The 12,427-nt window shown below is 38.8% G+C and overlaps 1 pseudogene; it reads right to left on the bottom strand.

Moving 5' to 3' along the window:
• Positions 1 to 2,134: 2,134 nt before the first annotated feature.
• Positions 2,135 to 2,697, bottom strand: LOC118968086 (olfactory receptor 5B3-like; annotated as a pseudogene).
• Between the last annotated feature and the right edge of the window lie 9,730 nt (positions 2,698 to 12,427).

Here is a 12,427-nt window from a genome sequence, read left to right as displayed (position 1 = left end):
CGTGCTCTGGGCTTAGGTGCCTATGAGCCCTACTGGGAATCACTAATCGTAACCTAACTCCCCTGAACTTAATTTTCTTCAACTACAAATTGAAGATAGTAATGAGATCTAATCAAGTTATTATTGTAAGAAGAGATAACACATTAAAGGAGATACATTAAAAAAACAATGAGTAAAATGCTGGGTGCTTAATCCAGCTTGATTAGTAGGACCCGTAATATTATTATTAGGATGGAATGATGATCTGTTTGTTGGTTGAGGAAAGGTAGGTGGCAACATGCAGAGGTTCAGGTGCAAATGAGTTTTAAAGTCTATGGTTTCCTCTTTCACTTTGCCTTCTCTTACACCATGAGGCCCCTCAGATGTTTTGTCCTCTCCAGTAACTTCAGCTCTGTCCATGCTCCATGCATTTTCCATGTGGCTGGAGGTTTTTCCTTTCTTAATTTTTCTTTTGAAATCCACAGTGTAATTTGCCTTGAGTCTCCTCAGTTTAAACTCATTCTTTGTTTCATCGCTACCGTTCCCTATGTGAATCACAGGTGAAAGTTCATAGTTTGTGGCTTTCCTGTATGTAGCCTGCAGATCTGTTTTTGTGGCAAATTCTATGTTGTGAAATAGTTATATGAATCTTATGTAGGAATAGTAGTTTAATTCTCTTTATTTCAACCTGAATCCTTTGGAAGGGCAGACATCGATGCTCATGTTATTCCCTACCATCTTCCTCCTAAGCCTTCGGCAACTTCAGGTTACAAGCGTGGTCTCTGAAGGCTTTGTGTTTGCCCACCTTAATACACACAACCCCTCTAAGCCTATACTGTGTTCTACAGTGCTAATTGCATCATATATAAAATATGTGGGGGGATGTATATGACACGTAGTAAGTATTCTATTCTCATTCTACCATTAAAAAATGGAGGATTGTGAAGTTATGTAATGCCCTACAATTACACTGCTAGTGTGAGGAAGATTCAAGATTTAAACCCATTTTTGAGCAAATAAAAAGCTTGTGTTTTTAGCCACATTACTGTCAACATGTGTAGATAGGGTAGAAATACCAAGAATGAAATTCTGGGAAAACATTAAAGTAAAATTTGGATCTTGCTCTTTCAGTTTCGTTCGTTTTTAAAACAGTATCATTTCACTCTAATGACTTTTTTCTTTACCTCTACTAAGAGACTAACCTATAATCAGCAGGATGAAAATGACCACCTAAGAGCATCACCGACACACTTTTTCCTAATCTTTTTTAGAGGAGATTCATGATGGTTTCAAGGGTATCATGTAACTTCCTCCTGGTGAAAATTTTGAAGATATGCTCCAGATTCATCTTGGTTTTTAAAGAAAATGTTCAAAACATCTGTATCTGCCCTCAATAAATCATAGCAGGTGTAGCTGCCCCTCTGCTTTTGCATGAATTACAGTTTTTTTTATTAAAAGCATACATTAAATACAAAAGCTTACCGTGTTGTTTAAAAACAAGTGACAATCAGTCATGAATAGTGTGCTTGAAATAGAAAATTCAGCCATGGAATAATGCATAAACCCTGTTAGGAAGCCTTCTCAGAGAGCGGCCAATGGCTCCAGGGTCTCTAAGGCAGGACAGATGGGGGTACAGAACATTGACATGGGATCAGGTCCTGAAGCTGCCGTCCATCCTTTCTGTGCCTAAGGAGAGGGTCCCTTACCTCCTCATTTGTAAAATAAACATAAAAAATACCTCTCCCCATAATCCACAGAACTGTGTTTGTAAACAGCAAATAAGGAGATGTCTACAAAACAGCTTGGTGAACTGAGGGGTTATTATTTTAAAGTCAGTCAGTATACTTTTTACCTTGGAGTGTGTCCTTGGCCATGGCTGCGGGCTCATAGGGGTTCCAAAGATCTGGAGAGGGCCTGCATGCACCACCAGCAGAGGCCATCCTGTGGGGAAGGTACACCAGCCTCATTTGTGGTGAAGACAGAATGCAATTACATTTCCTGCATGGACAAAAAACCCTTAACAGCCAGAAGAACACACCATGCTCAAAGAGTCTAGGATCCAAGTCTGGTCCCTCCAAACTGAAGTCACCTGGAGCCCGATTCGATTTCAGAGGCTAATGCATGGTAACCTGGAGTGAATTATAGAGACGTGGAGCTATCTGGGGATGTCCCTATGAGAACACCTACAGCTTCTGTTCCTATTCTCCTGGGGATAAAAAAAAAAAGAAAGACAGAAGGTGTCTCCATTGTCAGTAACAGCAGTCAGAAAACCAAAGATGTAGGGGCCGAGGGCCAGACGAGCACACACACCTTTGGTCATGGTGGTGGGGTAATGGAGGGGCTTACACACTGCTGCACAGTGGTCATAGGCCACTGAGGCCAAGAGGTAACTTTCCACAGTAGCAAAGACCACAAAAAAGGACATCTGAGCTGCACATGCCCTGTAGGAGAGGACCTTGTCTCCTGTAAGGAGCCCAGCCATGACTGTAGGAGTGACAGCTGAGGAGGAACCAAAGTCCCCCAGAGACAGGTTGCTGAGGATCAAGTACATGGGGGTGTGGAGCCGAGAGTCCCGCAGGATCAACAGGATCATCCCCAGGTTCCCAGCCAGAGTGACGAGGTGGAGGTGGGGGAGCTTTATGAAGAGTGGAATCTGCAGTTCTGGGCGCTGGTCAGTTCTAGAAGGATGAATTCTTTCTCCTCTGTGTTATTCTTCATGGATGTGATTTGAGAATCACGAGATGCTCTGTAGCAACAAGAAGTAAGGGAACAGAGTAAGGAACAAAGAAGTGTTGCCCAGAAATTGAAATGTACAAGCATTATTTTATTAAAGAATAATTGTTTCTCCAACATTCCCCATTTCTAATGCATGGACATTACAACATAATTCAGTAATGTACAGCCGCAGACTTTTGGAAGGGCCCTTATGGATCACCTTGCCAACTTCTTGGTTTATTTGTGTGTAAACTGAGTTGTAGGAAAGGCTAATGAGTTGTCCACGTTTACATGTCTGGAATGAATCCATCTCCTAAATCAGATTTTTTGAGTCTAACAGCTTACAGTTCTATAGTGCCCATGTGCCAGGTACTTTACATGTATATATTCACATAATTCTCTCATCAAACCTATTAGATTGATTGGTTGTTTTCCCTATTTACATATTGGTCACTTGACAACAGAGATTGAGCAACTTATTCAGGGAAACACAGGTATTAATGGACAAACCAAGCTGTAGACCAGTCACAGTGGTCTCCAAACTAAATGCTCTTGGTGAATTTGAATTGATTTTAATTTCATTTAATTGACACGTCACTGTCTCTCTTGTACTGAATTTAGTGCACAGAGTAACATAGTGAAGTAATTCACAAATAAATGCATAGGAGATATAGTGGGAAATGAATCATTAGAAGCATGTGCCAGCAGAGCCAGTTCTGAGAGAACGTATAGCATTGAGTGTAAAAGCTTTGCCTCTAAGAAGAAATGTGTGTGTAATCACATATCAGTCCTGCCATTTACTACCTGGAGACATTGGTCCTAATTAACTTCTCGAAGTCTCACTTTACCAATCAGCAAAATGAAGATGGTGCTGTTACCTACTTTAAGGGATTACTGTGAGTTAAAAGAAATAATGCATGAATACAGCACAATGTGGGTGATAAACCCAATCCTGGTTAGGGCCAGCTATAGCGTTACCAGCATAAAATGATGGTCTCTACATAGTCTAGGAATGTCCAGTGACAGATGCAGGTAGGTGGGTTTTGAGGTCTGGTAGCCTTACTCCTCAGTTTGGTTTTCCTATGCTGTCCACTCAGATATTTGTTTCCCTCTGTGTGTCTCACTCTGTCCCCATGACTGTGTCAGTCATTTTGTGTGATAGCCCAGGGACCTTCAAGTCCTGCTTTCTGTACCATCTTTTTTGAGCTTTGTATTTTGGCCTGTGTTGAAGTATTTCCTTTCTTAGACTCATTCTTAAAATCATTCCTATTTGCATTTAGCTGGGTCAGAGACTGAGGTATGAAGGGTGAAAATTCATGGTTTGGGAGGTGAAACTAATCTGCAGATTATTCATGAGAATAATTCATGAGAACACACAAATCTCTACATTTTTAGTGAAGCCTTGTGAAAGAGACTCATCCTTCAGTAACCACTACTCTTTACCATCATCCTCCTGGTCCCTAAATACGTTATTTCACCTGACTTTACCTTTGGTTATTTATTTTTCAATAACTCACTCCCATAATAATATATTATTATCATATCACACATATATCAATTGCTGTGTTCTATGATGACTAATAGGTCTCTTGAGGCTAGTAACAGCTTAAAATTGTATGTGTATAGATTAAAGATGGTGGCATGAGAGGTGAGACAGAGGCTTCCTCCTAAAACTGGATACAATTAGGAAATTTAATTGGTGCAACTAATCCTGAGAGAGCAACAGGAAAGAGGACATGTCAGACTGCACACACCTGGAGAAAAGAGCAGACCTCACCGAACGGGTTAACATACCACAGCTGTGACTCCGTGGGACCTGAGCCCCTCCCTCACCCCAGTGGGAAGAAGAGAAACGGAGCAGGGAGGGAGTGGAAGGCTTGGGACTGCTGAATACCTAGCTCCAGAGATCTGCGCTGGGAGCACAAGCCTACATTTCATGGTGCTTTCATGAGACTCGCATGACTACCCGGTTGGCAAGTTAATACAGGCAGAGTTCCTGGGGAGACTGGGATTCTGGCCACTTGTGGAAAACAGGGATCCATATCTGACTGCTCTGGGACAACAACTTATACCTGTGTGCCCAGCCCACTGGCACAGGCAGTGGAGACAGGCACAGCAGCTGGGAGGTGGGGAACAGCTCTTTCCTACCCCCAGGCACCAGTACCGCTCCCATGTGACCCCCGACATTGCTTTAGGGGCTGAGCAGCTCCAGAATAGAGCTTCTGGACAGTAGAGGGTGCCATATACAAACATGAAACACCAAAGGAACCTTGTACAGAGTAAAAATATTAATACAACTTCCGAGAAAGATTTAAATGATATGGACCTCGTGACTCTTCCTGAAAGGGAGTTCAAAATACAAATCATCAACATTTTAATGGAGGTATGGAAAGACAACTAAGAACTCAGGAATGAATTCAGGTCGGAGATCCAATCATTGAAGAGCATGATGGAGGGTATTAAAAGTAGGTTGGATATGGTGGAGGGGACAATAAATGAAATAGAAACTAGAGAAGAGGAATACAAAGAAGCTGAGGCACAGAGAGAAAAAGGATCTCTAAGAATGAAAGAATATTGAGAGAACTGTGTGACCAATCCAAGTGGAACAATATTCGCATTATAGGGATACCAGAAGAAGAAGAAGAAGAGAGAGAAAGGGATAGAAAGTGTCTTTTTGAGGAGGTAGTTGCTGAAAACTTCCCCAGTCTGGAAAGGAGATAGTCTCTCAGGCCATGGAGATCCACAGATCTCCCAACACAAGGGACCCAAAGAAGACAACACCAAGACACATAGTAATTAAAATGGGAAAGATCAAGGGTAAGGACAGACTGTTAAAAGCAGCCAGAGACAAAAATAAGATAACATACAAAGGAAAGCCCATCAGGCCAACATCAGACTTCTCAGCAGAAACCTTACAGGCCAGAAGGGAGTGGCATGATGTATTTAATGCCATGAAGCAGAAGGGCCTGGAACCAAGATCACTTTATCCAGCAAGATTATCATTTAAATTTGAAGGAGGGATTAAACAATTTCCAGATAAGCAAAAGCTGAGAGAATTTACCTCCCACAAACCATCTCTACAGTCTATTTTGGAGGGACTTCTATAGATGGAAGTGTTCCTAAGGTTGAATAGCTGTCACCAGAGGTAATAAAATCACAGTAAAGAAAGTAGAACAGCTATGAAGCAAATGCAAAATTAAATTAAATATCCCCAAAGTCAATCAAGGGATAGACAAAAAGTACAGAATTTGATACCTAATATATAAAGAATGAAGGAGGAAGAAAAAGGAGGAGAAATAGAAAAGAACCTTTAGATTGTGTTTGTAACAGCATACTAAGTGAATTAAGTTAGACTCTTAGATAGTAAGGAAAGTAACCTGGAACCTTTGGTAACCATGAATCTAAAGCCTGAAATGGCAATAAGTACATACCTATTGATAATCACCCTAAATGTAAATGAACTGAATGCACCAATCAAAAGACATAGAGTCACTGAATGGATAAAACAACAAGACCCATCTATATGCTGCTTACAAGAGACTCACCTCAAACCCAAAGACATGCACAAACTAAAAGTGAAGGGATGGAAAATGATATTTCATGCAAACAATAGAGAGAAAAAAGCAGGTGTTGCAGTACTAGTATCAGACAAAATAGACTTCAAAACAAAGAAAGTAACAAGAGATAAAGAAGGACAATACATAATGATAAAGGGCTCAGTCCAACAAGAAGATATAACTATTATAAATATATATGCACCCAACACAGGAGCACCAGCATATGTGAAACAAATACTAACAGAACCAAAGGAGGAAATAGAATGCAGTGCATTCATTTTAGGAGACTTCAATACACCATTCACTCCAAAGGACAGATCCACCAGACAGAAAATAAGTAAGGACACAGAGGCTCTGAACAACACACTAGAAGAGATGGACCTAATAGACATCTACAGAACTCTACACCCAAAAGCAACAGGATACACATTCTTCTCAAGTGCACATGGAACATTCTCCAGACTAGACCACATGCTAGGCCACAAAAAGAGGCTCAGTAAATTCCAAAAGATTGAAATTCTACCAAATTTTCAGACCACGAAGGTATAAAACTAGAAATAAATTGTACAAAGAAAGCAAAAAGGCTCACAAACACATGGAGGATTAATAACACACTCCTAAATAGTCAATGGATCAATGACCAAATTAAAATGGAGATCCAGCAATATATGGAAATAAATGACAACAGCAACACAAAGACCCAACTTCTGTGGGACGCAGCAAAAGCAGTTTTAAGAGGAAAGTATATAGCAATCCAGGCATATTTAAAGAAGGAAGAACAAACCCAAATGAATAGTCTAACGTCACAGTTATCAAATTGGAAAAAGAAGAGCGAATGAAGCCTGAAGTCAGCAGAAGGAGGGACATAATAAAGATCAGAGAAGAAATAAATAAAATTGAGAAGAATAAAACAATAGAAAAAATCAATGAAACGAAGAGCTGGTTCTTTGAGAAAATTAAAAAAACAGATAAGCCTCTAGCCTGACTTATTAAGAGAAAAGAGAATCAACAAACATGAAAAAAATCAGAAATGAGAAAAGAAACATCACAATGGACCCAACAGAAATACAAAGAATTATTAGAGACTACTATGAAAACCTGTATGCTAAGAAGCTGGAAAACCTAGGAATAATGGACAACTTCCTGGAAAAATACAACCTTCCAAGACTGACCAAGGAAGAAACACAAAATCTAAACAAACCAATTACCAGCAAAGAAATTGAAGTGGCAATAAAAAAACTACCCAACAACAAAACCCCTGGGCCAGATGGATTTACCTCAGAATTTTATCAGACATACAGAGAAGATAAAATACCCATTGTCCTTAAAGTTTTCCAAAAAATAGAAGAGGAGAGAATACTCCCAAACTCATTCTATGAAGCCGACATCACCCTAATACCAAAACCAGGCAAAGACCCCACCATAAAAGAAAACTACAGACCAATATCCCTGATGAATGCAGATGTAAAAATACTCAACAAAATATTAGCAAACTGGATTCAAAAATACATCAAAAGGATCGTGCACCATGACCAAGTGGGATTCATCCCAGGGATGCAAGGATGGTACAACATTAAAAAATCCATCAACATCATCCACCACATCAACAAAAAGGACAAAAACCACATGATCATCTCCATAGATGCTGAAAAAGCATTTGACAAAATTCAACATCCACTCATGATAAAAACTCTCAACAAAATGGGTGTAGAGGGCAGGTACCTCAACGTAATAAAGGCCATATATGATAAACCCACAGCGAACATCATACTGAACAGTGAAAAGCTGAAAGCTTTTCCTCTGAGATTGGGAACAAGACAGGGATGCCCACTCTCCCTACTGTTATTCAACATAGTACTGGAGGTCCTAGCCATAGCAATTAGACAAAACAAAGAAATACAAGGAATCCAGATTGGTAAAGAAGAAGTTAAACTGTCACTATTTGCAGATGACATGATACTATACATAAACAACCCTAAAGACTCCACTCCAGAACTACTAGAACTAATATCGGAATTCAGCAAAGTTGCAGGATACAAAATTAACACACAGAAATCTGTGGCTTTCCTATACGCTAATAATGAACTAATAGAAAGAGAAATCAGGAAAGCAATTGCATTCACAATTGCATCAAAAAAAAAAATCCTTACGCATAAACCTAACCAAGGAAGTGAAAGACCTATACCCTGAAAACTTTAAGATACTCTTAAGAGAAGTTAAAGAGGTCACTAACAAATGGAAACTCATCCCATGCTCCTGGCTGGGAAGAATTAACATAGTCAAAATGGCCTTCCTGCCCAGAGCAATATACAGATTTGATGCAATCCCTATCAAATTACTAACAACATTCTTCAATGAACTAGAACAAATAGTTCAAAAATTCATATGGAAACACCAAAGACCCCGAAGAGTCAAAGCAATCCTGAGAAGGAAGAATGAAGTGGGGGGTGGGGGTTCTTGCTCTCCAACTTCAAGCTCTACTACAAAGCCACAGTAATCAGGAGAGTTTGGTACTGGCACAAGAACAGAGCCACAGACCAGTGGAACAGAATAGAGACCCCAGATATTAATCCAAACATATATGGTCAATTAATATATGATAAAGGCACCATGGACATACAATGGGGTAAATGACAGTCTCTTCAATAGATGGTGTTGGCAAAACTGGACAGCTACATGTAGGAGAATGAAACTGGATCACTGTCTAACCCCATACACAAAGGTAAATTCGAAATGGATCAAAGACCTGAATGTAAGTCATGAAACCATAAAACTCTTAGAAAAAAACATAGACAAAAATCTCTTGGACATAAACATGAGCGACTTCTTCATGAACATATCTCCCCAGGCAAGGGAAACAAAAACAAAAGTAAACAAATGGGACTATATCAAGCTGAAAAGCTTCTGTACAGCAAAGGACACCGTCAATAGAACAAAAAGTTACCCTACAGTATGGGAGAATGTATTCATAAATGATAGATACAATAAAGGGTTGACATCCAAAATATATAAAGAGCTCATGCACCTCAACAAACAAAAAGCAAATAATCCAATTAAAAAATGGGCAGAGGAGTTGAATAGACAGTTCTCCAAAGAAGAAATTCAGATGGCCAACAGGCACATGAAATGATGCTCCACATCGCTATTCATCAGAGAAATGCAAATTAAAACCACAATGAGATATCACCTCACACCAGTAAGGATGGCTACCATCCAAAAGACAAACAACAACAAATGTTGGTGAGGTTGCAGAGAAAGGGGAACCCTCCTACACTGCTGGTGGGAATGCAAATTAGTTCAACCATCGTGGAAAGCAGTATGGAAGTTCCTCAAAAAGCTCAAAATAGAAATACCATTTGACCCAGGAATTCCACTTCTAGGAATTTACCCTAAGAATGCAGCAGCCCAGTTTGAAAAAGACAGATGCACCCCTATGTTTATCGCAGCACTGTTTACAATAGCTAAGAAATGGAAGCAACCTAAGTGTCCATCAATAGATGAATGGATAAAGAAGATGTGGCACATATTCCCAATGGAATATTATTCAGCCATAAGAAGAAAACAAATCCTTCCATTTGCAACAACATGGATGGAGCTAGAGGGTATTATGCTCAGTGAAATAAGCCAGATGGAGAAAGACAAGTACCAAATGATTTCACTCATATGTGGAGTATAAGAACAAAGAAAAACTGAAGGAACAAAACAGCAGCAGAATCACAGAACGCAAGAATGTATTAACGGTTACCAAAGGGAAAGGGATGGGGCTGGAGGGGTGGGAAGGAAGGGATAAGGGCAGGGAAAAAGAAAGGGGGCCTTATGATTAGCATGTATAATGTGGGGGGCACATAGAGAGGGATGTGCAACACAGGGAAGACAAGTAGTGAGTTACAGCATCTTACTATGCTGATGGACAGTGACTGTAATGGGGTTTGTGGGGGGAACTTGTTGAAGGGTGGAGCCTAGTAACCATAATGTTCTCCATGTAATTGTAGATTAATGATAATAAAATGAATTAAAAAATTATATGTGTAGTATGTCTCATAGATGTGGAGGTAAATGTATAGATAATGGATGATAGATGATAGAAATAGAGGAAAAATGAATATAGACTATGTATGCACATACATGTATATACATATAATTTAATTTACAATTAAGAAAATGGGGATTCAAGAGGTTACATGCCTTCTTAAAATTCTGAGTAGATGTTTAAGATAAAAACCTGTGTCTAATTGATCCCAGTGCCTGTGCCTGTATTCACTGCAATCTCAGATTTTCTGTATTAGAAAGTAATGAAAGGCTCAGATGGTGGGAAAATACTGGTGACAGTGGAGTAAAGGTTTTGGTATCTTCATGGTGATCCTTCTGGAGTATAAAGCGTTGTTGTTTCACCCTGTTTGGTTAGTTGTCCCTTCCATGACAAGTCATATACAACGAACAAGAGGAATTTTACCACTTACTCAACCAGAGTATCATCTATCATATTTTAGCTACATGGAATTTGCAGCATTAGAATTTGATAAGTATTACTCCACTCTCTGCTGATTAAAATGGTTTGCATTTGAAGAAGCCTCTACTTATACCCCATGCTTTGGAAAAAGTGTTCAAGCAGCCAGAGACAAGCTCAAAAATTCATAGAAGATGTAGCTTCCCTGCTGTTTTTGCATCAAGTACATTTTTTACTGAAATTCATGTATATTGAATACAGAAGCTTACCTTACTCCTGAAAAGAAGGGAAAGACAATCCTGAATTGTGAATCAGAAATCAGCAATTCAGACGAGAAGAAGGTATAAACAACACAGGAGAATCTTTCTCTCACGTACTGGTCAAAAGCCTCCAAGGTCCCTAAGCAATGGACTTTGATGGAAAAGTGGAGATGGAAAAAAAAGAGACAGAAAAAGATCACTGTTTACCTCCTACTGATCTGTTTCCTCATTTGTGATGAAGAGAGAATGCAATTAAATTTCCCACATACTCTGCAGAATTGTATCCATGAACAACCATTGAGGGTGAACATATAAAACATTTTAGTATGGGTTTAATTTTTTCAGCATGCATCAATTGAATTTTTATCTTGGGATAGTTTCCCTGTCTATGGTTGCAGATTTCACTGCAAATACTCAGTTTGGGGAAGAGCTGGCATATAATACAAATACAGCAATCGTTTCTATAAACAATGACAAAAATGGGCTTTGCTCAGAGTCTGGTCCTTTTAAAATAATATCATGGAGAATTGTGATGGGATTTCAGAGTTTAATGAACAAGAACTACAATAAAATAGTGCAAGCATGGATTTCTCAGAACAGGACCCTGTAAGGCCTATTGTTTCTCCTATTCTTACACAGGCAAGAAACAAATAAACTGATGAAGGGGCATAATTTAATACATTGAGTTGCATATTCATATATTTGTTGTCTTGCTGTATTATCCTTAACAAGCAAAGAGAAGAGGATAGAATGATGGTGCTGCAGATAAACAACACCAAAGAGAAAGAGAAAAGTGAAATGAAAAATGCTTTATTCCTTTTTCCAAATTCCCCAATATGATATATTGCATCTCTTCTCTCTTGTGGAAACGCTTTCACTCTACTTATTTCACTTTACGTGATTATTGTCTATCTGACAATGTCTTGATTCCCCATTGCTCTCAAATAGTAGTTTAACTGGGTATAGAAATTAGGAATGACATTTATTTTCCCTCAGTCTTTTGAAAATATGTGTCTGCTGCCTGCTGACTTTTATTCTTTTTTGCAGATGAGAACTCTTATGCAAGCCTGATTATTATTATTATTTTCTTTCTTTCTCTGTGATTGTAGATAATTTTTTCTTGTCCCTACTTTTCCACTTGCACAACAAGGAGATCCAATTAAAAATTATTGTTTCTCAAAAATAAGTGTGATTCTTCAACATGGATGTAACTATATTCAGGTACCATATTTTGGAACTATTTTTTATTTGAAAATTAATTTTGCCCTATTCTTCCCTCATGGATTTTACAACAATATCTTGGAGTTTCTCAGTTATTCTGCCTTTTTCTTAAATTGTTTTCTTCTTTTTTTCTTTCTTCTCCAAATGGTATTTTGAACAGTTTTATGTTGTAATTTCTATATACTGTCTGAATTCAATTTTGTCTCATTTAATACTTCTCCAACTCATTAAGTGACTGATAAAATTCT

This window comes from Manis javanica, chromosome 11, assembly GCF_040802235.1.
Source record: "Manis javanica isolate MJ-LG chromosome 11, MJ_LKY, whole genome shotgun sequence".
NCBI classification, from domain to species: Eukaryota; Metazoa; Chordata; class Mammalia; order Pholidota; family Manidae; genus Manis; species Manis javanica.
The sequence above is the reverse complement of the archived record's forward strand: the minus strand, read 5'-3'. Positions and strand labels throughout refer to the sequence as shown.